The sequence below is a fragment of the Lissotriton vulgaris genome, chromosome 8, assembly GCF_964263255.1.
Source record: "Lissotriton vulgaris chromosome 8, aLisVul1.2, whole genome shotgun sequence".
In the NCBI taxonomy this organism is placed as follows: domain Eukaryota; kingdom Metazoa; phylum Chordata; class Amphibia; order Caudata; family Salamandridae; genus Lissotriton; species Lissotriton vulgaris.
Genome location: NC_141696.1, coordinates 1,397,475,129 through 1,397,498,627, shown reverse-complemented (window position 1 = coordinate 1,397,498,627; position 23,499 = coordinate 1,397,475,129). Strand labels below are relative to the sequence as shown.

The 23,499-nt window shown below is 46.2% G+C and overlaps 1 protein-coding gene across 2 annotated transcripts in view; it reads right to left on the bottom strand.

The window, feature by feature from the left end:
- The window catches only part of DYRK1A (dual specificity tyrosine phosphorylation regulated kinase 1A), a 700,909-nt gene that overhangs the window by 586,574 nt on the left and 90,836 nt on the right, over positions 1 to 23,499 (bottom strand). For both annotated transcript variants that reach the window (XM_086935409.1, XM_086935410.1), the window contains exon 2: positions 8,003 to 8,181. The gene's annotated coding sequence lies outside the window, so the exon portion shown is untranslated. The remainder of the gene's footprint in view (positions 1 to 8,002; positions 8,182 to 23,499) is intronic.

Sequence of the window (23,499 nt, the reverse complement as noted above, 5' to 3'; positions counted from 1 at the left end):
CTGTTTGTTGCTCTTGAATCGGTACCGAAGGTCCTGGTTCCGAGAGCTGTTTTTGTTTTTGATCCTCAGATCTTGCTGTTTTCGACACTGAATGTCTGCTCGATTCCGACTTTTTGGGTATCGAGTGTCTCTTGGGCGATAAATCATACTTCTTTTTCGACATGGAATGTTTCGATACCGAGCTCTCCTTTGTATGTAGCCTCGGTGCCGAAGTCGATGTCGCCCTTTTCTCGGATCCGACATGGTGGGATTCCGAGTGTTTCGGTTTCACTTTCGGTTTCGTTGCCGGGCCCGAGGGCGGGGCGTCGGAAACTTTTTTCAGCGGTTTGACCGGGCCCGAGGGCGGGGTCGTTACCGCACGGGGTCGGTTTTTCGGTAAGGGGACGTCGTCACTCACGGTTTGTTGCTCGAAGAGTTCTTCAACCTCCGACTGGTCCCCTTCCGACCCCGACTGGTCCTCTTCTTCCTCGATTTGATCGTCTCCGAACAGCTCCGGGATTGCCTCCGCCTGCATTCTGGAAGCCTCGTGTCTTCGAGCTCGACGATTTCTAATCGTTAGCTTGGAGGAGAATGCTGCGCAGGCTTCGCAGTCCCTGGATTCGTGTTCAGGCGATAGACAGAGGTTGCACACCTCGTGTAGGTCCTTGTGTGGGAACTTAGCACCACACGATGGACATTTTTTGAATGGAGTCCTTTCCATGGACTCCGGGCTTGACTGCGTCGAGAAAGGTCTCCTGTTCTTCGACGTAGATCCAAGTTTTTCTCTTCTATTTTTAATTTGTAACGCGTCGGAATGGAAAAGAACGCGTTCGATAACAATACCGTCGAATTGGAAAGGGAATACGCGCCGAAAAATCACTTTCTTCTGAAGTTGATCTGGAGCGTCTCGATCTTCATCCGAACCCGATGGCGGAAAAAAACAATCTAAGGATGGAGCCGATGCCCATGCGCACTACCAACTAAGGGAGGAGTCACCAAGATACAAAAGACTCTCCAAGAGAAAAACAAAGTGCAATCATCCTAGCCCAACACCAGATGGCGATCTATTCATAATGTACCATCTGCAGCCCATATGCCTCGAACATATATATTCTAGACTTCCTTTGTGCCAGAGAGGATCAAGAGTGTTGTGTTATGGGGTGTCAAGTCACTTGTTTCTCTGAAAAGGTTAGGAGGGTATGTGAGGCACTATATCTAGTCGGACTCTGGCTAAGGTAGTATGGCGACTCAGTCCATATAGGACGATGTTCTATGGTCCCAAGCATAGTTCTGTTCCTGAGCAGAATCCCTGCAACAGGGATAGAGAATGTGAGGAATATGCAGTGAAAAGTATCCATCACAATTAATGCTTCCAGCTGGTTAAATGTAAAAGCTAGAGGTTATCAGCAATAAAAGAAACTGCTGAAGAGAAAAGTGACACAGTTTAAACAGGTGATTATATCAATTCAACTAAACCCAATGTTCAACATATTTTTTAAAGAAACCACTACATGTAAAAAACTGGGTACAATTTAGCATAATTATTATGTTCGAAACCTCTCGTGCACTACTAAAATATAAGTGAAGACGTTCCAGTAACTTAGTTCAAATCTTTACTTAAGAAACAAAAAAAAAGAATTATTTTATTTGCAAACAGGAGTTGGAATAGGAAGTTAACGATGACGAAAGAGATAGTGTGGGGATATGAAGAAAACCCCAAAATAACATTCTGGTGAGGATCAGCACCAGACAGTGCTTTACTCGCGATAATCCTGTTGTGAAATGCTGGCTTCTACTTGATGCGGGCAGCAATCCTGCACACGAAAAAGTAGTTTGAGAAGGGGATGACTGAAGATGATCGCCGTGAAGGCCAGCTAAAAGTGGTGCCACCCTTGCTATGATAAGGACTGTGCCCAAGAAGGTAGACAGGTAATCAGGCAGGCAGAGAGATGCAACCTTCTTCGAAGAAAAAGATTAGAAGGGGCGGGCATAAAGACCTGTGTTTGAAATGAGAGAAAACCACACTTAGATGCTAACTGACAGCACAGAGGTTGCTTCTTGTTTACCCTTCTGCACAGCATCATGGGTCTCTGAGACCAGGGGTTGATACTGGACCCATTAGAGACAACGCCTGCCGATGGGTGAAGCACATACACCCTCTCCGCTTTTATAATGTTTCACCTTCCCCACAGACAGTAGCAAAGGAGGGATCCTAAAACTCAAAGCCGTACCCTGGGGGTTTGGTGGTGTCAAAAGCAAACGTTTGGTTTGGACACATAGTACCATGGAGGACCCTACAAATGCTGGGTTAAGAGGTCTGTGGGTGTTGATACAGAGTTTGGAAGAGCTTTGATTGGGATTCGTGCTTGGGTCACTGACGCAAGGAATGACATTTGCTGGACTCTGAGGATTCAAGGCAAACAAAAATACAATAACTCCAGCAGTGGCATTGATAACTAGGTTTGCATTAGATGTTAGGACCAAGTTGACCTGGGGCTAACCAGCAACAGAGGCTAGCATATGAACTCTGTGGGAGTGGTCTAGCACATGCTTGCAAGTAGTAACCCAGTTGCTAAATGCACAAGTTACTTACCTTCAGTAATTATACATCTGTAAGAAACAGTAGTTAGTATTAGATTCCTTACCTTAGAATATCCCCAGGCGTCAGACTGGATCCGGAAAATTTTAGTCAGCAGTACCCTTGTGGATAGGTAGGCGTCGTCTGTGGCTCCGCGTCGGTCGTCGTGATCGCTGGGATGACATCGGAGTACTTGGACACCGCTCTTGCACGCGGACGTCAGTTCTGTACACTGCTTTCCGCGCCAGGAAGGCAGAGCCATGAAAGAAACAGACACTGGTGCCATGAAACCAGGGCCCTCAAAGGTAGATACCTTAAACCTAGATATCGGTTCTCAGAACAGGGAGGGTGGGTGGCACAGTAAGGAATCTAACACCAACTACTTACAGATATATCGTTACCGAAGGTAATTAACTTGTGCATCTGAAAGAAAGAGGTTAGTGTTCGATTCCTTACCTTAGTTTAGCTACCCCAGCAATACCAACCCCGGTGGTTGGTCGGCGAACCAAGATCACACCAGAAAGTCGTGGAGAACGGAACGGCCAAAAAAGCCATCCCTCAGGACTTGGCTGTCCAGGCAGTAGTGCTTAGCAAACGTGTGCAGCAAGGCCCAGTTAGCTGCCTGACAGATGTCCTGCAAAGGGACTCCCCGACCCAGGAAGTAGCAGCTGCCGTGGCCCGAGCAGAATGGGCGCGCAGCCCCACAGGAGGCTCCTTTTTCGCCAAGGAATAACATACCTTGATGCACAAAACGACCCACGGAGAGATGGTGCGCTTGTGCACTGCCCGTCCCTTCTTAGCGCCCACGTAACCAACAAAGAGTTGGTCGTCCACCCGGAACTGGCGTGTGCGGTCTAGATAGGAGGAGAGCGCACGTTTTGGGTACAGACAGTGGTGCCTCTCTTCCTCTTTCGAGGGATGCGGAGGTGGAAAGAAGGTGGCCAAGGTGATGGACTGCCCGATGTGAAAGGCTGTAACCACCTTGGGCAGGAAAGGACGAGTCCTCAGAACAACTTTGTCCGGATGGACAGAGGAAAAGAGGCTTAGTAGACAGAGCCTGGAGCTCACTCACTCTTCTGGCAGGTTGCCCTAATGCTGTGCCCAAGGAAACTTCAGGTCCCACTGCAGAGCCTGCATCCGCCACCTGGCGTGATGCACCAGCAGGATGCAGGAGATCATCAGCCCCAGGAGCCGCAGCGTCAACCTTACCGAGACTCTGGATAAAGGCTGAAAGATCGGAATCAGAGCCTGAATATCCCGAACCCGCTGCTCAGGAGGATAAACCCGAAACTCGTAGAGTCCAGAACTGCTCCGATGAAGAGTAACTTCTGAGAGGGGCACAGGTGTGACTTCGGCTCGTTGATGGAGAACCCCAGCGAGTGCAGGAGATCGGCCGCAGTCTGGAGGTGGGGTACTACTGTCTGGGGAGAGCCCGCCTTCAAAAACCAGTCGCCGAGATAGAGGAAGACTGAAACCCCTTACCTGCGACCACCGCCATCACTTTCGTGAACACCCGAGGGGCACTGGTGAGGCCGAAGGGGAGCACGGTAAACTGAATGTGCTCGTGGCCTACCGTGAACCGCAGGTAGTGCCTGTGGGACGGCAGGACGGGGATGTGGAAATATGAGTCCTGCAAGTCCAACGCTACCATCCAGTCTCCAGGGTCTAGGTCAGCCAGGACCAGAGCTAAAGTAAGCATCTTGAACTTCTCCTTCCGGCGGAAGCCGTTGACGCTCTTGAGGTCCAAGATAGGGCGCAGGCCTATTTTGCCCTTCTTGGGTACCAGAAAGTAGTGGGAGTAGCAACCACGTCCTACTTTTGGCCCAGGAATATGCTTGATGGCCCTCTTGGATAAGAGGGCCATAACTTCCTCCTGCAGAAGTTGCAAGTGATCCCCCGACTTGCAGTGGTACTGTGGTGGCATGGCTGTTGGAGTCGCATCGAAGGGGAGGGAGTAGCCCCTTTGGACGATTTGCAGCACCCACCTGCCCGACAAGATGGTATGCCAGTGGAGGAAATGATGGCGAACCCTACCCCCCACTGGCGTCGAATGGGCCTGAAAGCTTGGACTAGTAAGGCTTGGAGGCAGATGCTGCAGGAGTGGTGGTGGACTGACCGGGCCTATGTCCCCCTGCACCGCCATGGCGGTTCCCACGTCCGTGACCGCGTTGAGGTTGGTTCTGCGGCCTGTGGCTGACCGAACGTGTGGGGGCGCCGCTTCCTTGGCCACGAAAGGGGCGAAAAGCAGATGTTTGCTGGCGCGACAGGCCCAAGGACTTGGCCGTAGCCCCTGAGTCCTTGAAACTCTCAAGCGCACCGTCTGCTTTGTCCTGGCATGTCCATGAGCGTGGAATGGAAATCCCCTGAAAAATTGGCGGACCTCAGCCAGGCGTGGCGACGGATCGCCACCGTCGCGGAAATCGCTCTGCCCAGCGAGTCCGTGGTATCAAGTCCACATATGATTGAATAGCGTGCGGCATCCCACCCCTCAGCAAGTGCTTGGGTGAGTCGTGCCTGGGCCTCCTCCAGACACTGGGGCAGCACGTCCACAACAGGGTACCACAAGGAGGGGGTGTAACGACCCAAATGGCAAGCAGTGTTGATAGAACACAACCCCAAACTCAGTGAGGAGAACAGTTTCTTCCCAAACTGATCAAACCTTTTGGATTCCCTATCTGGAGGAGCAGTCTGGGACGTGAGGCCTGGATCACCAGGCTCTCAGGGGCGGGTTGAACGGACAGAAAGCAGGTGTCACCCGGAGCAGGTGGTGGCGTCGTGCCACGTTACGATCCACAGGGGGCACGGAGGAGGGCTTGGACCAAGTGCCCATCAGAATGTCCGTTAGGGCTTCATTGAACGGCAGCATAGGCTCCGAAGAGCTTATTGGCGGTTTAATCACCTCGGTGAGGAGATTAGTCCTAATGGCCGCAGCAGGGAGCTCAAGAGCCAAGGCCTTGGCTGCCCTGCGCAACACCACACCATAGGTAGCACCCTCCTCCGTAGCCTCAGAGGTAGGAGAGATAAATCCAGTATCAGGCGAAGTATCCAGACCACTGGCCTCCCCCAGCTCATCTGCCCAGTCCTGACTTAACTAGCACTGTTGTGCCAGAGGGTCCTCAGACCCCTCCCAGTCCTCCCTTTATCTGTGTCCTGAAAAACATGCAGAAATGACTGAGCGCGTCATAGGTGAATTGCTCACCCACCGGCGCCTGAGATGGCGCCGCTCTGACCCTGGACCGGGGCTGAAACCGGGGGGCGTCGGCGTCCGAAGACAGCCCTAGAAGTGACACCATCGTGGTCAGCGCTAGCATAGGAGTCGTGAGGTCAACTGGCGTCGACCGGGATCCAGGCCTGGATTTCCCAGGGCCATGCGGCGTCGGGACCGAAGTAAACGACGGCGCCAAAGCACCTGACGGCGCCGGGGCCAAAGCACCCGATGGCACCGGGGCCAAAGAGCCCTACAGAACCAGGTCCGAAGCCGCCAGCCCGCAAGGGCCCCTAGTCGGGTCAGAGGGAAGTGAGTCCTCATGGCCACGAGGAAGTCACGTATCGCCTCCGGAGTCGCATGCAGTCCAGGGACCGGAGGGTATGGGACCGGCTGCAACGCCCGCGGCTTCAGCTGAGCCACGCGGGTGGTGTCACACGAACTCCGAGTCGCAGCACCGGCAAGGGGAGTCAGAAGAGCGATGTCGCCTCTCCGACTACTTCTTCCTCGACTTACCGGAGGACTTCGAGCCAAACGAGTGGTGATGGCTCTACGAGCGTCGATGGCTACAGCTCCGCAACTGGCCCCTCTACTTCCTCCTCGTACGGGAGCGTCGCGGAGCGGAATGCCTGGAGCATTCGAGGTCAAGGCCCGGCATTCGGGGCACGACTTGTCGTCGTGGTCGGCCCGAGGCAGTAGAGACACCGGCGGTGGGGGTAGGTCACAGACATAAGGCGGTGACAGGCGTCGCATGGTTTGAATCCAGGCATCCCTACCGGCACCAGGAGTCGATATCGACTCGAAAAGAATAGCCAAGATAGGCCAAAAAGTTAGTCAAAAACTAAGTAGGGTACTAGCTCTTCCCGGGTCTGCGCTTGCTGGCGCGGAAAAAAGAAGAACTGATGTCAGCTCGTGAGGGCGGCGTCTAAGAACTCCGACATCATCATCCCGGCGATCACAACGCCGATGACGGACGCAGTGCTGCAGATGACGCCTACCGACACGCAAGGGTACTGCTGACGAAAACTTTCAGATCCAGTTTGACACCTTGGGATATTCGAAGTTAAGGAATCTAACACCAACCGGTTTCTTTCAGATTCAACTTGGTACAGCTTTCAGTTTTACCATTTTTAGGTAAAATATAACATTGACTGCAATCATCTAATTGATTAGAAGCCACATAACACTGTAATAAAGCGTGCAAATTAGCAGCACCTAAATGATACATTTCGTACAAAGAATTTGCTATTTGAAAACAGATAGAGCAAAGTAACAAAGTCAAACTGGGACATGGGAGAATAATCAGACACAGTCACCAACCGTGACAGGATTTTAAACCGGAAATTTAATACATGAAACTTGGAAAGTACGGTTTTAATCAAAAAACAGCAAACTACAAGGTCTAAGCACCAACAATGGCATGAAAAACAGGCAGGTTTGGTAAAGTGACTCACTGAAAAGGATATCTAATCTTTAAATTACTAAATAACAATTTAAGCCAAATTACTAAATAACAATGTAAGCCACAATCTTCTAATGGCAGCAAGCATGTGACGGTGAAAGAATGCATCCAATGATTCTTCCATTGCAATGTCAAATCTGCATTTTGCATACACATTCTCTTGAGCATTTGTAATACAATTTGTTATATTGTTCCCCAGAGGCAGAGTGGTCACGAGACATTTAACATACAAGATTTTTGAAAACCTTCATCCAAATATTTTTCACGACCCTTGAGCCCACCGCAATTTATATATTAGTGGGCATTGGGCATATTCCTGGGACCTTGGACTGGCAGTTAAGACTCCATTTAGAACATGTGGGCTTGACAGCTAAATGGGGTGATTACAGAGCTCACTAGATGTATAGGACAGGCATTTTGCAACCAGTACTGCTGAAACAAAAGTTAATGCATACTTTTCAATTACTATATTATCCTACCCAGAAAGGACTCTTGGTTAATGCCACAGTTCCAGAGATTAAGAGCAACATGTGAGATTTGAAATCGGACAGAATCCTTCCAGAAATCTTAGCCAGTACAAGAAAGCCTTCATCTCACAGAGCAATCAACAGGCTACCTCAAGGATTAATGGTGGTGGTAGACAAGCACTCACATTTCTAAACCCCCATGTAATATGCATACAAGAGAAAAGTTTGCTTTTGCTGAGAAGAACAAGCCATAAATTAGATTGAACAGTAACTTGTTCAAAGAATAAGAGAAAAGAAAGTATAAAACCTACCTATCTGGACTTTCAAGCAATAAGATGTCATCTTAGATGTGAAAGATGCTTAGTTGTCAGATCCACAGGAGGTGAGGTCACATTTGTCTGCCAGACAGAATTTCCTTTTCCTCACGCATAACTCCAGTTTGGAAAAACTGTTCAGTCATCTTCGGTCAACATACTCCTATTTCTGAAAACTGAAGAAAGAAAAATTCATTTACTTAGACACCAATGGTTCTACAGATTGATCAACTTTTAGATTGTTACATTCAATAAAGAAAATGGTCATATTCCACTCCAAAACTAAAAGAACAAGCATCTCCAATGCAATAGGTCTCGCATTTACACAAGTTTGAGCTGTTGGCATTGTAAACAACAATACTTTTTATGTTTTGGTTTTTAAAACATAAAAGGCATGTTCATTCTCAACGCCAATAGCATAAACTCTCGCAAACGCTTGACCCATTGCATTCCAAATGCTTGAACGCTTCGCTGGGTTGCCCCCTTCTGTTCCCCATGGCCCCTGCAGAGCTCACCGTTTGCTACGAGTTTAATAAACAAGTCTCAACTGTGCAGGAGAGACCCTCCTGCAGTAAGAAAAAATAGTGCTTACAGACTAAAGACTATGTACCATGCAACAACCAAAGTAAAAGGGCCACACCTCAAGGGAAGTAACACATGAAGACCAGGCAGTGCTAAGGAGGGACTAACAAGCCTAACAACAAATCAGAAGCCAGCAGTTAAGAAGGACAATAACACAAGCCAATGACAAATATGGGCAGAGAGGACGGGGCTTAAAGTATATACTCCTATACAGCATGGCTCGCAGAGCAGCGCATGCGCTGCTCAGACTAGGCCTAAAAAGACGTGCCTAACTAACGAAGGAACAATTTACACATTGCCACAATGCATGCATGCATGAAGGCAGAGCATGTGCAAATTCAGGTGCAGGAACTTCCTCCCAAAGGGGCAGCCTGATCGGAGGATCAATTCTCATGCAAAGAAGCTTGAGATACCAAAATCTCCGTATCCAATCCGGAGCTGCAGGAATATCTTGGGCCCAGTCGTTTTGCTCTTCTTGAGAAATCTGGGCAGGAGTGGTATCAGCAGAAAGGCGTGTAGGAGGCCTGAGTTCCACTCGTGACAAAATGCGTCTCCGAGCATAAGTCACCTTGAAAACGTGGGCACGCGGAAGTTCTAACACTGTGCGTTCTCAGCGGTGGCGAACAGATCTAACAAAAGTTCTCCTCCACCTCAAAAGAGACCTTGCACCACCTCCGGCTGGAGACACTATTCGTGATCCACTAGGCATTGACACCAGAGATAGTCTGCAATGTTGTTCAGAGAGTTCACAAGATGGTGACCCACCAGCAATATATCCTGATGTTTCAGCCATGCCCACACACGCAGAGCCTTTTCACATAGCCCACGACCCACACCCCGTCCGGTTTGTTGCAATACCACATGGCAGTGGTTTTGCAATACCACATGGTGGTGGTGTTGCCCCTGAACCCTTGATGGAAGGAATAACGTTTTTCAATGCCAGGCGAATCGCTGTCGACTCCAACAAGTTAAAGTTGAATCAAGACTCGACAGAAGACCAGCGTCCTATGATCTCCACCACTATCAGATGATCACCCAAACCAAGGAGTGATGCATCTGTCACCAATGTAAGTTCTGGGAGGGGATAGGGGTCTGCAACTGACTCCACTGCAGTTCATCAGCCTCCTCTGCAGGTCTTTTGCAGTTCCGTCCGAAATCTGGACCAGGTCGGAGGGATTCCCCTGATGCTGCACACAAAGGGAATTCAAGCCCCACTGCAGGGCTCGCTTATGCTAGAAGGCATGTTTTACCAGCAGGATGCAGGCGGCCAAGAGGCCCAGCAGCTCCATAGTCAGTTTCACAGAAATCCAGAATAGAGGTTGAAACATTCGAATCCTAGCAGGAATGTCCTTAAGATGCACTCCAAAGGATAGTCCCGAAGCTCTCCAGAACTTCTGAAATGAAAGGGAGGCAGATGGGACTTTGGCATAATGATAGTGAACACCCAGTGAATGCACAAGCCACCTTCAACACCCAATCGTCACGGTAGGGGAAGACTGGAACCCCCGACCTCCGCAGATGTGCTACAACCACTGCCGTCACATTGGTGAACACTTGAGGTACACTGGTGAGGCCAAAAGGGTTTTTGTGGTAGGCTACATGTCAGAGTTGACTTTGGATGTGGAAGCCTGAACAACCAGGCCCTCCAAGGTGGGGTGTTGGGTGCAGAAAGCAGGGTCCCTAGGAGTGGGAAAGTGGCGGGTGTTACTGTCTTGTGCACATGCTTTTTGGGGGACTCCCCTAGCACACTGGGAGACAAAGCTCAAAATAATCTGACAAAATAATGGGAAAATGTCCAAAGCGTGGACAGAGGTAGCTCTCTCCGGACATGCAGTGGTGATGGCAAAAGAAAGGTCAACGTGCAGAGGTGGTGACAATATAGGGCCTGCACACATCACTTCTGGAGGTCCTGCTTAAGATTTTCCAGATCCAGTCATCTCGCGCCATGCATACTCTATACACAGAGAAAACATAAAAAAGGCTACTTACTCTTACACTGGCTCTCCATGTTTAATTTCCATAATCACATTCTTGCACAATCACCCACATTTTTTAGAAATGTCACCTGAACCCGAGGAGGGCATCACAGAAGTGCATGTGTTCTTGTTTTTATATTTCATTTATTGATTTAGTACTCTTCAGAAAAAAGGAGTACTTGGTGCCATCCATTTAGAATTCATCATTTGCCCGAGACTGCAGATATGTCCGGCAATGTTTTGAGAATACGTGTTTTTTTTTTTATATCAATGTGCAAATAAAATGGGTTTTCATGCAATAATGTCCATCATTACAAGCCAAATTTGAAATGCAAAGTTGCACTGTAAAGAAATAAAAAACATTTTAAAATATGATTATGTTAGTTCCATGTGTAGAATAATGACAATATAGAGTAGGTTTAGCAAGCCATACATAAATAAAGAAAAGAAAGTGCATGTAACATTCTTCTGTCAGGGTTCTGCGTTTGCAATTTTTTCACCACACACAGGGGAGGATCCATTGGTAGAGGCTTACATGAAGGATGGGCCTGGTAGGGTGAGCTTGTCAGGTATGATTAGGGCTCTAAGAAAAGCACCATCATTTGCAAGGAACTGTTAGGTTGAGCCTGCAGGCATCACATGGGCGCTGTCACTTACAAGGATCGGTTCTTTTTTTTTTTTTATCCTTCTCTCTAAAAAAGGGATTTGGAGCCCATCCATTACATACTGTTTGTTAGCTTTACAGTGATTCATTTTGTTGATTTTGATTGGTCACGGTTTACGGTCCTCCCGTCTGGTTTTACTTTCTTCTTTGTTTTGTTACTTTGATGGACCAAGTACTGATTGATAGATTTATACAGGTCCGTCCGCTGGTCGCGCTTGGCTCGAGGTACTTTCTTCTCCTCTTCTCCATCCCATCTTCCACCTAACGCTGTTGCTTTATTTTTTATTTGCGGACTTGCATTTCTAGCCACACCTCCTTCCTCCCTCCCGCTGTAGCCAAACATCTTAGCACAGCTCTGCAACAGGGAGCATAGATTATCACAGCACCAAAGCAGCAATGCAGACTCTAGATTCTACAGCATGGGCCTACAAAGAACGGGCAAACACAGCCAAGAAGAAACAGCAAAACAAAACAAGCATTTATAATGCAATAGGTCTCGCATTTATGCCAATTTAAACTATTGGCATTGTAAATTACACTGCCTTTTATTTATGTTTTAATAATGAAAACAAAAATAAAAGGCATCGTCATTTACAATGACAATAGCTTAAACTCGCATAAATGCGAGACCTATTGCATTGCAAACGCTTGTTTAGGACTGTCGGGATTACATAAATTGCACCAATGCTAGTGTAGTTATGAACTAGCACTTCTGCAATGCTATGTTACACTTGTACCGATTTAGTTTATTGCTGAAATTTGCAGCATATCATTTGCACTGACTAACATGAAAGCGACGTCCATGCGACGGTGCCCGATTGCTCTAGCACCAGAGCAATGTATATAACGTAGCACCTAGGGTCTAGCTTCTGTGCGCCAACCATAATCTACCTTCTGGTGATGGACGTCATGACCTAGGCTGTATGTGGAAGGCGTGAGGGTGCCCTGAAGACGTCAAAGGTGAGGCATGCAGACGTGGAATTGAAACTGTGCTCCAGCGTGCCCATCAGCAGTTTCTAGCTTCGGGAGGTGAGAGGAAGGCTGCGTCTGAGCCATGCCTTCTGAGAGCCAGATGGGGTCAGCCTCCCAGGGGAAGAGGAGCTTTTCACAACAGATGCTTGTCTTGGTACGGTGGGGTTGGCCGGGACATAGTCAATCACGAGTAAAGTGCTCCCGGCAGGCATCTGAGCACCTTATGAGTAGGCGCTGTCACATGCACCGTGGCTGGGGAGGGGTTGCCACTTTACAGAAACAGAGAAGCGAGCCTCAGACTCAAAACTGGGTCTGTTCAAGTCTGTGCAAACCAGGTGCTGCTCAGAGCCTGACCAGCTGCAGAGAATGCTGGGTATGGCCTTGTATGTGAAATCATTAAAGGTTGCCTTGGTTTGTGTTCAATTTAATAGAAACCGTCCCTGGCTTCTTTCCTGCACGAGGCCAGGACGGAGGCAGTACCACTCTCCCCCATCTTGTGTGTGAGAATGGATTCCATGCCAGTGGAGGCGGGCGGCCCAGGCCAGGTTTTCAAGATGACATCCAATGATGTAAATGAGCACCGGTCGTCATTTCTTGGATGCAAATATATCTCGTGATATCCTGCTAATTCGTCACAGACCCAGGCTCTCTTAGACTTAGGTTGGAGACCCTTGCGCAAGAGCAATTGTTTGATGTTAGATAGACTGACAAGTGTTCATGTTATCACTTGTTCGTTCCTCCACCAATCGCAGGAGCATGACCTCAGCAAGATGCTTGTATCATCACCGCACACTTCCCCTATTCTCACCCTAAGCACAAAGCTTGTGTAATGTGTAAGAAACTACACGACTTTCCGCATTCGGACCGAGTTCATGGGCTGACACGTTTCTTGTAATTTTTGGGGATTTTTATTTCTTGAACTGCACTTTTCCTCAAGAAAGTTAGGTTTATTTATTTCTAATGTACTCAACTGTTTGACTTAAACAGAGACCCGTGCCCCCATGCTTTCTGCTGAAATATTGAGATATTAGAAAACCACTGAAAATGAGAATTACTAAAGAAGCGGCATGTTTCTGCAAGTAAGCAAATTAACAGGAAAAAAAAGCTCATGCCAAAAAAAATGCTTCTTCATCCTTTGTAAGTTATCCTGCGTGAGTTTCCAAAAGGTACGCAAGTGATACATCAAGTGGTGAAGGTTGTAGGTTTGTACAGCCTGGGAACGAGAAAACCATCTCAGAACGCGTGTCTAAACAAGCACGGCCCTCACCTGTAGATGGTGAAGCAGAGAGGTTGTGAGAGAGAGGGGTGGTGAGGGGGGGGGGGGCAGGAGGTGAGCCTGCGAGTGCTACGCGTGCACGCTTTGGAGAGCAGTCTGCTAATTTTCAAGCACTGCACTCGTGCTTGTGGCGCGCTCCTGCGAGCTCCCGCATGGGGGATGCCGCCACAAGCACAAGTGTGTGCTTGAAAATGAGCAGAGCGACGGCTAAAGGCCCTCCTATGCAGTGCATTCGCACTGCGTAGGCGAGATCTAAAAATGAATCCAATCTTGAAGCTTGTATTAGTCGCCAGCTCCCAGCAAATACCAGACTAGGTCTTTTGGTAGTTGAAGCGGTTGGCACACAATACTCAAATCATCTGATACTTGCTTTGTCAAACTCGGAAAGCATTTGCTGCCCCAGCCAGAGTGCATATCTCATAAATTCTCATAAAGGACAATTGAACCAACACCAAGACTCATTCAGTCATGTATTACTTTGCAGTCTCCAACTTTCTTTCACATAAATGCAGCAACATGCAATTAAATAACCCTCGTTTAGAAGTGTTGCCTGCTTTTCAGTGATTGGATATCTTAAGGAGAAGGGCCTGATATGTTTAGAACCATTTGCCCCCAAGGGGGGCAGAAATCACATAGATCACCAGTGATTTTTTTTTTATTCAATGCAAAATGTTTGAGAGGGCACCTTGGGCAAAGGTTGCTCCCCTTTTGGAACATAACTTGGCTGTTTCAGCACCCCTTGGGGGCAGATCGGCCTTGTATTTTTAGGCCCATGTGGTAAACTCCACTAAATCACCAGGGATTTTAATATATTTGGCACATAATGTTTTGGGGAGCGGCCCCTGGGCCAAAGGCGCTCCCCTTCCTGGGGTGAATTTTTTGCCCGTTTTCTGGCCCGAGGAGAAGATCGGCCATATTTGTAGGCCCATTTGCACCCAAGTGGGCAGAAGCCACTAGACCACCAGGGAAAGCTTTTGTGTGAAATGTAGTTTGGCTGAGAGTATTCTGGCGTTTGGCTGGCAGCGTGTGTGGCTGCAATTTGGATGATGATGATGGACAGACTTCATAGTGTTTAATAATGTTAACTGTTATTTTTTATCATCTTTGAAGATATACATTTTTTTCACCTTTTTATTCCATCACAAAGTTTTTGTTTTCCTCATGGTTGCAGTTTCGGGACTGGTAGATCTGCAGTTTGTGTAGTTGCAAGTGTTAGGTATGAAAAGCTTTTTTTATAGTGTTTACTCTAAATCAGTATCAATGACCTACATGAATGTGTTTTTTGAAAATGCTGTAATAGACTATTTAGCTTGTTTGAATGTGTGTGAAATTTTCCTTGTATTTGTACACAATGTGTATTGGGTTTCCATGTGTGCAATTTTGTTTTGTTTTTCTTTTTTATTGGGATTTACATGGTGCTTGCTGTGTCTGTGCAGAATAGTGGCTATTGGGTCTGGCTGTCTTTAGCAATTGAATGGTATTATTTTAGAGTATATAGGTCTTTGTGTGCTTTGTTGCGATTGCCTTTACCTTGCAATCGCTATAAGGCAGTAGTTTTCCTTTTTGTTTCATAAATCCACACTTATTTGTCAAGTTACTTTTCTTGGTAAGGATCATGGCTAGCTGCAGGATGACCGCTCAGCACCATGTTGGTAAGCTTGGAGTCTTCTTTGGACTAGGATTATAAAACAAACTCTACGTGTGAGGCAGAGGAGGAAGGCCAGTATTCTGGGAGTGAATTTTTCAACCTAGAGAAGTCATCTGATGAAGCTTGTCTCAGTGCGGATGAAGTTACTCTCAGTGTGAATGAAGTGCCTGTTTTAGAGGAGGATACTGATGTGCCCATAGTGCAGCAAAAGGCATCTGCATTGCAGCCCGGGGCTTCAAGGCTTCCTACTGGAAGTGCTGGACTCTGGGTTGACCCAAACATGGTGCAGTCGGTATTGCATGTCTTTAGTGGTGTTGCAGGGTGTAGAGTGAATTGTGAAAGTTTTTTGCCTATACATCTCTTTCAGTTGTTTGTGGGCGATGTATTTGTACCCGAGATTGTTGGAGAGACTCATTTGTATGCTGAAAAGCATTTGAGGGACAACAGTGACAGATTTTAGCTCACTCTAGAACTACCTGGTGGACTCCCAAAAATCTGGATGAGCGGAAGAAGTTCTTGGGTTTAATTTTTTTGATGGGCCTGATAAGGAGGCCATCACTGTCTTCATATTGGTCCACAAATCCCTTGATGGCAATGGCTTGATTTCCTGCAACCATGAGTCGTAATCGGCATTTGTTGCTTCTTCGGGCGTTGCATTTTGTTGATAAGGCTTTAGCATTTCCACAAGATCACCAGGAGTGTGAGTCTTTTTAAGGTTCAGCCTGTCCTTGATCACTTTGTAGATCGATTTTCAGAGATCCAAGTGCTGGGGGAAAAATAGCTGTGGATGAGTCTTTGGTCCTGTCAAGGGCGACTGGTTTTTAGGCAGTGTATTCCTAGCAAGAAGACAGGTTATGAAATTAAGATGCATCTGCTGTCTGAGAGGAGTACTGGATAGGTCTATCATTTCTGGGTCTACACTGGTCTGGGATTCCAGTATTGACCCCCTGGTTTTCCCTCCACTTTCGGAGTTACAGAGAAAATTGTGAGGAAACTTGGTAGAGGACTTTTTAACAAAGGTTACCATTTATATGTAGGTAACTTTACACTGGTGTGCCATTGTTCAGGGAATTGTTTGAAGTGTACACTGTTTGTGGCACAATCCGCTCTAACCATAAAGGTTACCCAAAAAAGCTGGTTTGTAGAAAATTTGAGACGGGACAGCGCAGTGCTAGAACTTATAGCTCTGAAATTTTCTGACAGGAGTGATGTCTATATGTGGACTATCATTAATGATGAAAGTACTCCACATTTGACTGTTTGGGGTCAGGTTGGTGAAGTGTGCAAACCTGTGTGCATTTTAGACTACAGTAAGCACATGGGTGGTGTAGATAGAATAGATCAGAGGTTGGAACCTTGCAATGTGTTCATAAGGTGTATTTTTGGTATAAGAAGTTTTTATGACCTGATCTCTAAATTAGATCTTGGGTTTGCAAATGAGATCTTAACTACACCAGTTGGTTTCCTACCCACTTCTAACAGGAGAGGATACGCCACCACACTTGATTTCATATTGATCTCACCCTTACACACGCTTCTGGTTCTTTCTTTCGAGTTGGGTGATATCGCCTTAAGTGATCATTTCCCCTTCCTCATAAAACTTAAGTCACCCATGCACACCCCGAACAAGCCTGAACAGCTTACCCGTATGATGGGAATTGTAGAACTGAACAAAGTAAATGGATACTCATTAAAGTTGCCCAACATGGACGCAGATCTATTAATTAAAAAGGCCTTAGTGAAATGCAGGTCTGAGATAGAAATCTGTCTAACCAGGCTGCTTTGGATGCGGCGATTGTGAACTGTTCCATAGACATCACCAGGGTGGTCAGAAATGTATTAACAGTACAATTTAGTAATAAACCTAAATCTACTGGCTGGTTCAATGAAAAATGCACTAGGGCATATGCTAACTTAAAAAAGGTACTGTACCCACAACCTATACCCCCACTTAATATTCGTCAAGCTAGATTAGACTATAGAAGGGCATTAAAAGAAAGAAAACAAACCCTCCGAAACGATGCATGGGACTCTTTACATAGCGCCGCCCAGCAGAAAGATAGCAACGCATCTGGAAGGTCCTGAGAACACCCTTCCTAGCTCCAACTAAAGGCCCCTCCATGGATATAGCAATTACAGAAGAAACACTTTCCTAAACTATAGAATGAGCCGGGGAACTCAGGGCGGCAATCGGAGGACTGGAACACAAATAGTAGTGAACATATTGATCTAGAAATTACCTTGGAGGAGGGGACTGGGGCCCTAGCACAAAATGCGGGTGGTAAAGCACCTGGGACCCACGGGGTACCGGTTAATATGTTTAAACATAATGGCCCCTTTTGGGGGCCATTATTGACGCAGGTCTTTAATGCCAGCATACTGTCTACCGTCCCTAAGACATGGGCACAATCAATAATAATTCCAATCTTCAAAAAGGGCAACCGTGAAGATCCGGGTTGTTACAGACCCATTTCTCTCCTGGATTCAATGGCCAAAGTGCTAGGGAAAGTTTTACTGGAGCGCCTAGCCGATTGGGCAGATGATAGTCAGATACTATCCGATCTGCAATACGGGTTTCGCGACGGACTTTGTACCATTGAACAATCTTTAAACCTTACAATATTAATAGGCAAGTACATAAGGGCGAAAACAGGCAGCCTCTACTTAGCCCTTGTTGACCTCACCGTGGCCTTCGACTCAGTAAAGCATAATAGGCTCTGAGAGGTCCTCGAAAGGGTAGGGGTTGAGCTACAAATTAGGACGCTCCTATGTCGGCTGTACAGCGACGCGTCAGCAAGTGTCCGGTTTAGCCAGAAGGGAGAATGCACTGAAACTTTCCCAATTAGGCACGACATTCAGACAAGGTTGTGTGCTGGCCCTCTTCCTTTTTAATCTCTACATAAATGGACTTGAAGATGCACTGCTTCTCCAGGGTAAAGACTTTCCCCAAGCTGGTGGTCGACCTATTCCAGCTCTTCTTTATGCGGAAGATGTCTCTCGGATGCCAGAGAGAGGTACCGACGGACAGAACGGGGCCTCATATTCCAGAGCGGTCGGCGGGTGAGGTGAGGCTATTTCCCACGCAAAGCGGGGATAAAGATAGAATGCATTTCTTCCTTGTGAACATTGGGGCTCCAAGTTCCTGGTAGATATAAGTATTCTGATATTACTTTTTGGCACTTAAATATAAATATTATTTCATTTTACACTTATGCACTTCACTTTATTAGGTTGCAGTAGCTTATCATCTATGGTCCTGACAAAAGCCGGATAAAAAAAAATTCGAATTTGGCTGAAACATGTCGACCGTCCTGCACAGCGCCATAGTGTAGTTATAGATTCAAACTATCAGGCGTGATTTTAACGTTGGCACTCAGACAAACCCTATTAAAATACTTTTCTTGTCTGAGTCGTTAATTTTAAACTCTTCACCACAGCACTGCACTACACACTCTGAGCACTACCCTAGAGTAACAACTTGGCTAGAGTTCTATTCTACATCCATAACCGTACCATCATCTGATAGCTTGGGCTGCAGGTTGGATGGATTAAACAAATATCCCATATGATGAGACTCCGCCAAAGGGTGGTCTGATGGGAATATCTCAGACAGTTGTAACTCCTTGTGTTTGCATGTGTCCTGGTTTTCTCAGTCACTAGTACAGCATCACATAAGACCAGTCATTTTCTGTTATGTATTATGTCTTGTGTAGGGAAATAAAATAACAGGTCGTTAAACATATTCCCTCGACCCTTTTCAAATTTAGTTTTGTAGTAACACACTCAAAATGGCCTTCAGAGAGCCCTGGATAGTTTTAGCATCTTCATGAGGGATCTCAGTCTTGAAACCAATATAACTAAGATGCATGTCATGAGGTGTAAGCATGGTACTCAGAAGACATGTGAAATGTTTATAGACGGGGAAAAAGCTAGCTACCACAAAAATATTTTTCTTACCTAGGTGTACTTTTTGATCAACACGACTCCTGAGCCCCCGCCATATTTGCCAAAAAATTAGCTTTTACTAGATCTACTGCTACACTATCAACCTTTGCTAAGTTAGGTAGGAAACCGCCTACAGAACATACATACATACATACATACATACATATATATATACACACATATACACATATATATATACACATATATATATATATATATATATATATTTTTTTTTTTTTTTTTTTTTTTGAAAAGCAAAAGCCCTTGAGCTTCAAGAAGGCTGCCTGCGCTGTTCTGCTATCCAGCCTGTTGGAGCCTCGACAGTGCTCACATCTTTCTCTCCTTCACATTAGTGTCCACATGTTTTTCCGACGCGTTTCGAGGCTGAAAACGCCTCTTCCTCTGGGAATTCATGACGTGAAAGACTGCAACCACACCGTGGACATTCAAATGCAATTTATTTGAATCCGGCGCCTCCCTAAGTGGGCGCGGCAATGTTCGTGTCTCCGAGCAGCATTCTGGTCGGCGTAGTTTAACACGGTGTGTTGTCAATAAAACCTTCAGTAGGCACAGTCTTTAAGTACTGGTTGAATGTCTTGTAAAAACCTTCAATTTAGGCAGGAGAAAAGGGTGCAGCGCTGATGATTTCAATGAACAGCGCCCTGCAGTGCCAAGGGGCGATGCCTCGGCGCAGCTTCTCCCACATGCTGCTACTATATGTGTGGGACGAATGGAGCTCTTCTTCACGGCCAGGGCAGCCGTGTGTATAATTTTGAAAAGCAAAAGCCCTTGAGCTTCAAGAAGGCTGCCTGCGCTGTTCTGCTATCCAGCCTGTTGGAGCCTCGGCAGTGCTCACATCTTTCTCTCCTTCACATTAGTCTCCATAAAGACTGTGCCTACTGAAGGTTTTATTGACAACACACCGTGTTAAACTACGCCGACCAGAATGCTGCTCGGAGACACGAACATTGCCACGCCCACTTAGGGAGGCGCCGGATTCAAATAAATTGCATTTGAATGTCCACGGTGTGGTTGCAGTCTTTCACGTCATGAATTCCCAGAGGAAGAGGCGTTTTCAGCCTCGAAACGCGTCGGAAAAACATGTGGACACTAATGTGAAGGAGAGAAAGATGTGAGCACTGCCGAGGCTCCAACAGGCTGGATAGCAGAACAGCGTAGGTAGCCTTCTTGAAGCTCAAGGGCTTTTGATATATATATATATATATATATATATCCACAAAACCCCACACCCCAGTCCCGTAAGTTGCCATAAAGACACACTTTGCTTTATATATATATATATATATATATATATATATATATATATATATATATATATATATATATATATATATATATATATATATATATATATATATTATATATAAAGCAAAGTGTGTCTTTATGGCAACTTCAGGGCTGGGGTGTGGGGTTTTGTGGATACTAACCAGCTAAAAACAATTGAAAATGCGTTCATAAGGTATATTCTCTCTGTACCCCCCCAGCACTTCTACCTTTATTTTCCACGAGGAGTTAGCTCTCCATTATATTGGTAAAATTAGAGACTATTCTTTTGTGGCATAGAGTCTGGTGTAAGGACCAGACAAGGCTAAAAAGGGAGATCCTGAAAGATACATTGAGACTAGACGGGCCCTTGCAATCCCTTGGATTTTATGAATGACCTAGGTCACCCTGAATATTTTTTAACTTCAACATTGATGATGGAGATCGCGAAAAAGGCCTTAAAGAAAGAGTGTATCGCAGCAACAATCACTGTGAGGCACCATGTTAGACCTCAGTGCAGCGTTTGACACTGTAGCTCATTCCATCCTGCTACAGTGTCTAAACCGGGCGGGTGTTACAGGTTCTGCTCTGGGGTGGCTGAAATCCCACAGGTCGGAGTTTTCAGGTTCAACGGGGCTCCTTTAGATCCACAGAGGTGGCGGCGTTGGAACAGGGGGTGCCTGAGGGCTCTGCCCTGAGTCCAACTTTATTTAATTTATACATGGCCCCCTTGGCCGAAGTGGTGCAAGCGTATGGAGTGGAATTAGTCTCCTACGCCGATGACACCCAACTGCTAATCTCCCTATCCCAAGCACCTTTAACTGCGGCATCCAATTTTAAGGCCTGTATGCAGGATCTGGCCGTATGGATGAACTTGCACTGTTTAAAGTTAAACAGCTCCAAGACCGAGGTACTGGTGGTTGGTGGTGCTAGCCTGAGCTGGACAGCAGACTGGTGGCCACTTTGTTTGGGTCCTACCCCCACTCCTTGTAAGGAGGCTAAGAATCTGGGGATATGGGTTGACCCCACTCTATCCTACGAGGGCCACATTCGTCGCCAAGTGGGAAAGTGTTTTGGGGTGCTAAAAACACTCAATCATACCTTAGATCTACTTCCTCTTGAAGCCAGACGCACCATGACACAGGCACTCGTGACGTCCCGCATGGATTACGGGAATGTCCTGTTTTTAGGTGCCACAGAAAAAAGTGTGGGACGTCTGCAAGTTCTTCAAAACTCGGCAGCTCGTCTAGTTCTGAGACTCCCCAAAAGAGCAGCGTCTAAACCTGCTCTTGCGGCTCTACACTGGCTGCCGGTCAAAAAAAGAGTGATGTACAAATCTCTCCTAATATGCCATCGGATATTATGGCATAATGCTCCATCCCATCTCCAAGACCTGATACATAGGTATGAGCCAAGTAGAGCTCTACGCTCAGAAGGCACGGGCCAGCTGACTGTTCCCTGTGTAAAAAGAGCAAAACTTGGGGGTCGATCTTTTAGAGTCGCAGCGGCTCTAAATTGGAACAAACTCCCGATGTGCCTCAAACTGGAAAGATCAGAGGTCAAGTTTAGAAGTCTTCTAAAAACTCACCTGTACAACTTATAAAGCATTGTGGCGATTGGGTTGGGTGTCTATGTTGCTCTCCACAGCGCGGGGACACGCCGGGATGGCGTCACCAGGTGCTTTATAAACTACTTTATTATTATTATCAGTTGTTGTGCACCACCCTAGGGATGGAGCCATATCTATCATTCGTACCAGGAACGTTTGATAGATTTCTTTTAACTAGGCGAAGACATTTTAACTAGGCAAAGACAGACTGGGTAACATCCATAGACTGAAGACATTCCCGAAAATGAACGACTGGTCTTGCACCGTAACATTGTGCCCTTGCGATAAACTCTCCGACCAGCCCACCATAGATCTAGTCCTGTTTTGCAAATTTTACCTAGAGCATAGGAAAGCCTGGATGATTCCATTTTTTTTTTTAAACTTGGGCTTGGGCAGTGCCACCAAGCCATGCTTCTACTCCAACTATTAGATAATGACCATATAGCATGGCGGGTATCTCAGTTTTTAAAAACTGCACTCTATATAAGGAAAATAATTTTATTGGATTAGTAATGTTCGCACTATGTTTTTTAATTGCAAATTAACTGTATTTATTGTGTTGTAAATATTATGAATCATATTTTTACTTCTTGTGCTTTTATGACTGTTTTATATAGCGGTCGAATAAAGCTTTCCTTAACTTGACTAACCCTCATATCTTATCCTGGTATCCTCTCAAGTATCTCAATAACCACATAGGGTATTATTTCTTTTCTTTCTTTGTAGCATTAGTAAATTTAACACTCTCATAAGTAAACATCCAATTGGCTGAATCTAGGGCTAGAACAGATATACCCTTCTGAAGGAGATTAGAAAGATCAACAAGGGCTACTTGGCCACTAATGGTATATCTTACAAAATCAGCAACCAATATATGGCCTGACAAAACGGGAAACCTGTAATTATTCTTCTTTAGGCTAATCCATCTTCAGGCAACTTGGACAGAAAACTTGAGAACAGTGATTACATATGGTCCACAGAGCATCAAAATCCTGTTTAGCACAGTTTGGCTATTGAATCCAGGTCGAAAACTGAGTACCAGCAGACTAAGCCTGAGTGATTACAAGGTAGCCTCCTCCGAAAGGCATACTATAGGAAGCAAGAGCTCTGATTAAATTAATGGGTGTGAATGACACAGAGGATCCATAGGAATTGCTGGAGAATGGGTTATACTGATGGGAGAAACCCAAGGAAGGTATAGTAGAAGTGGAAAGCATATTTACAGTCTTCAAAGATGCATCAACCCCATACATGCACACTGTCTCATTAATGGGTCTAAGATCTTAGAGATTATCACAAATGTTCAAATCCAGCTACCAGTCGCTGCAATCAATGAGGTAGTCGGAATTCCAATGCATTACAACACTGGTGTTGTCTTAAAAGCATTCAGCAGATACTGATAGTTTCTGCTCCACTGAGCACAAACATACAATCCAGATGAACAACCATCCAATCAACTTGTGACTGGAGCAACTCTGCTACTGGTCTTAACAACTTGGTGAAACACCAAGGTACTGAGGAAAATGTCGAAGCAAAAG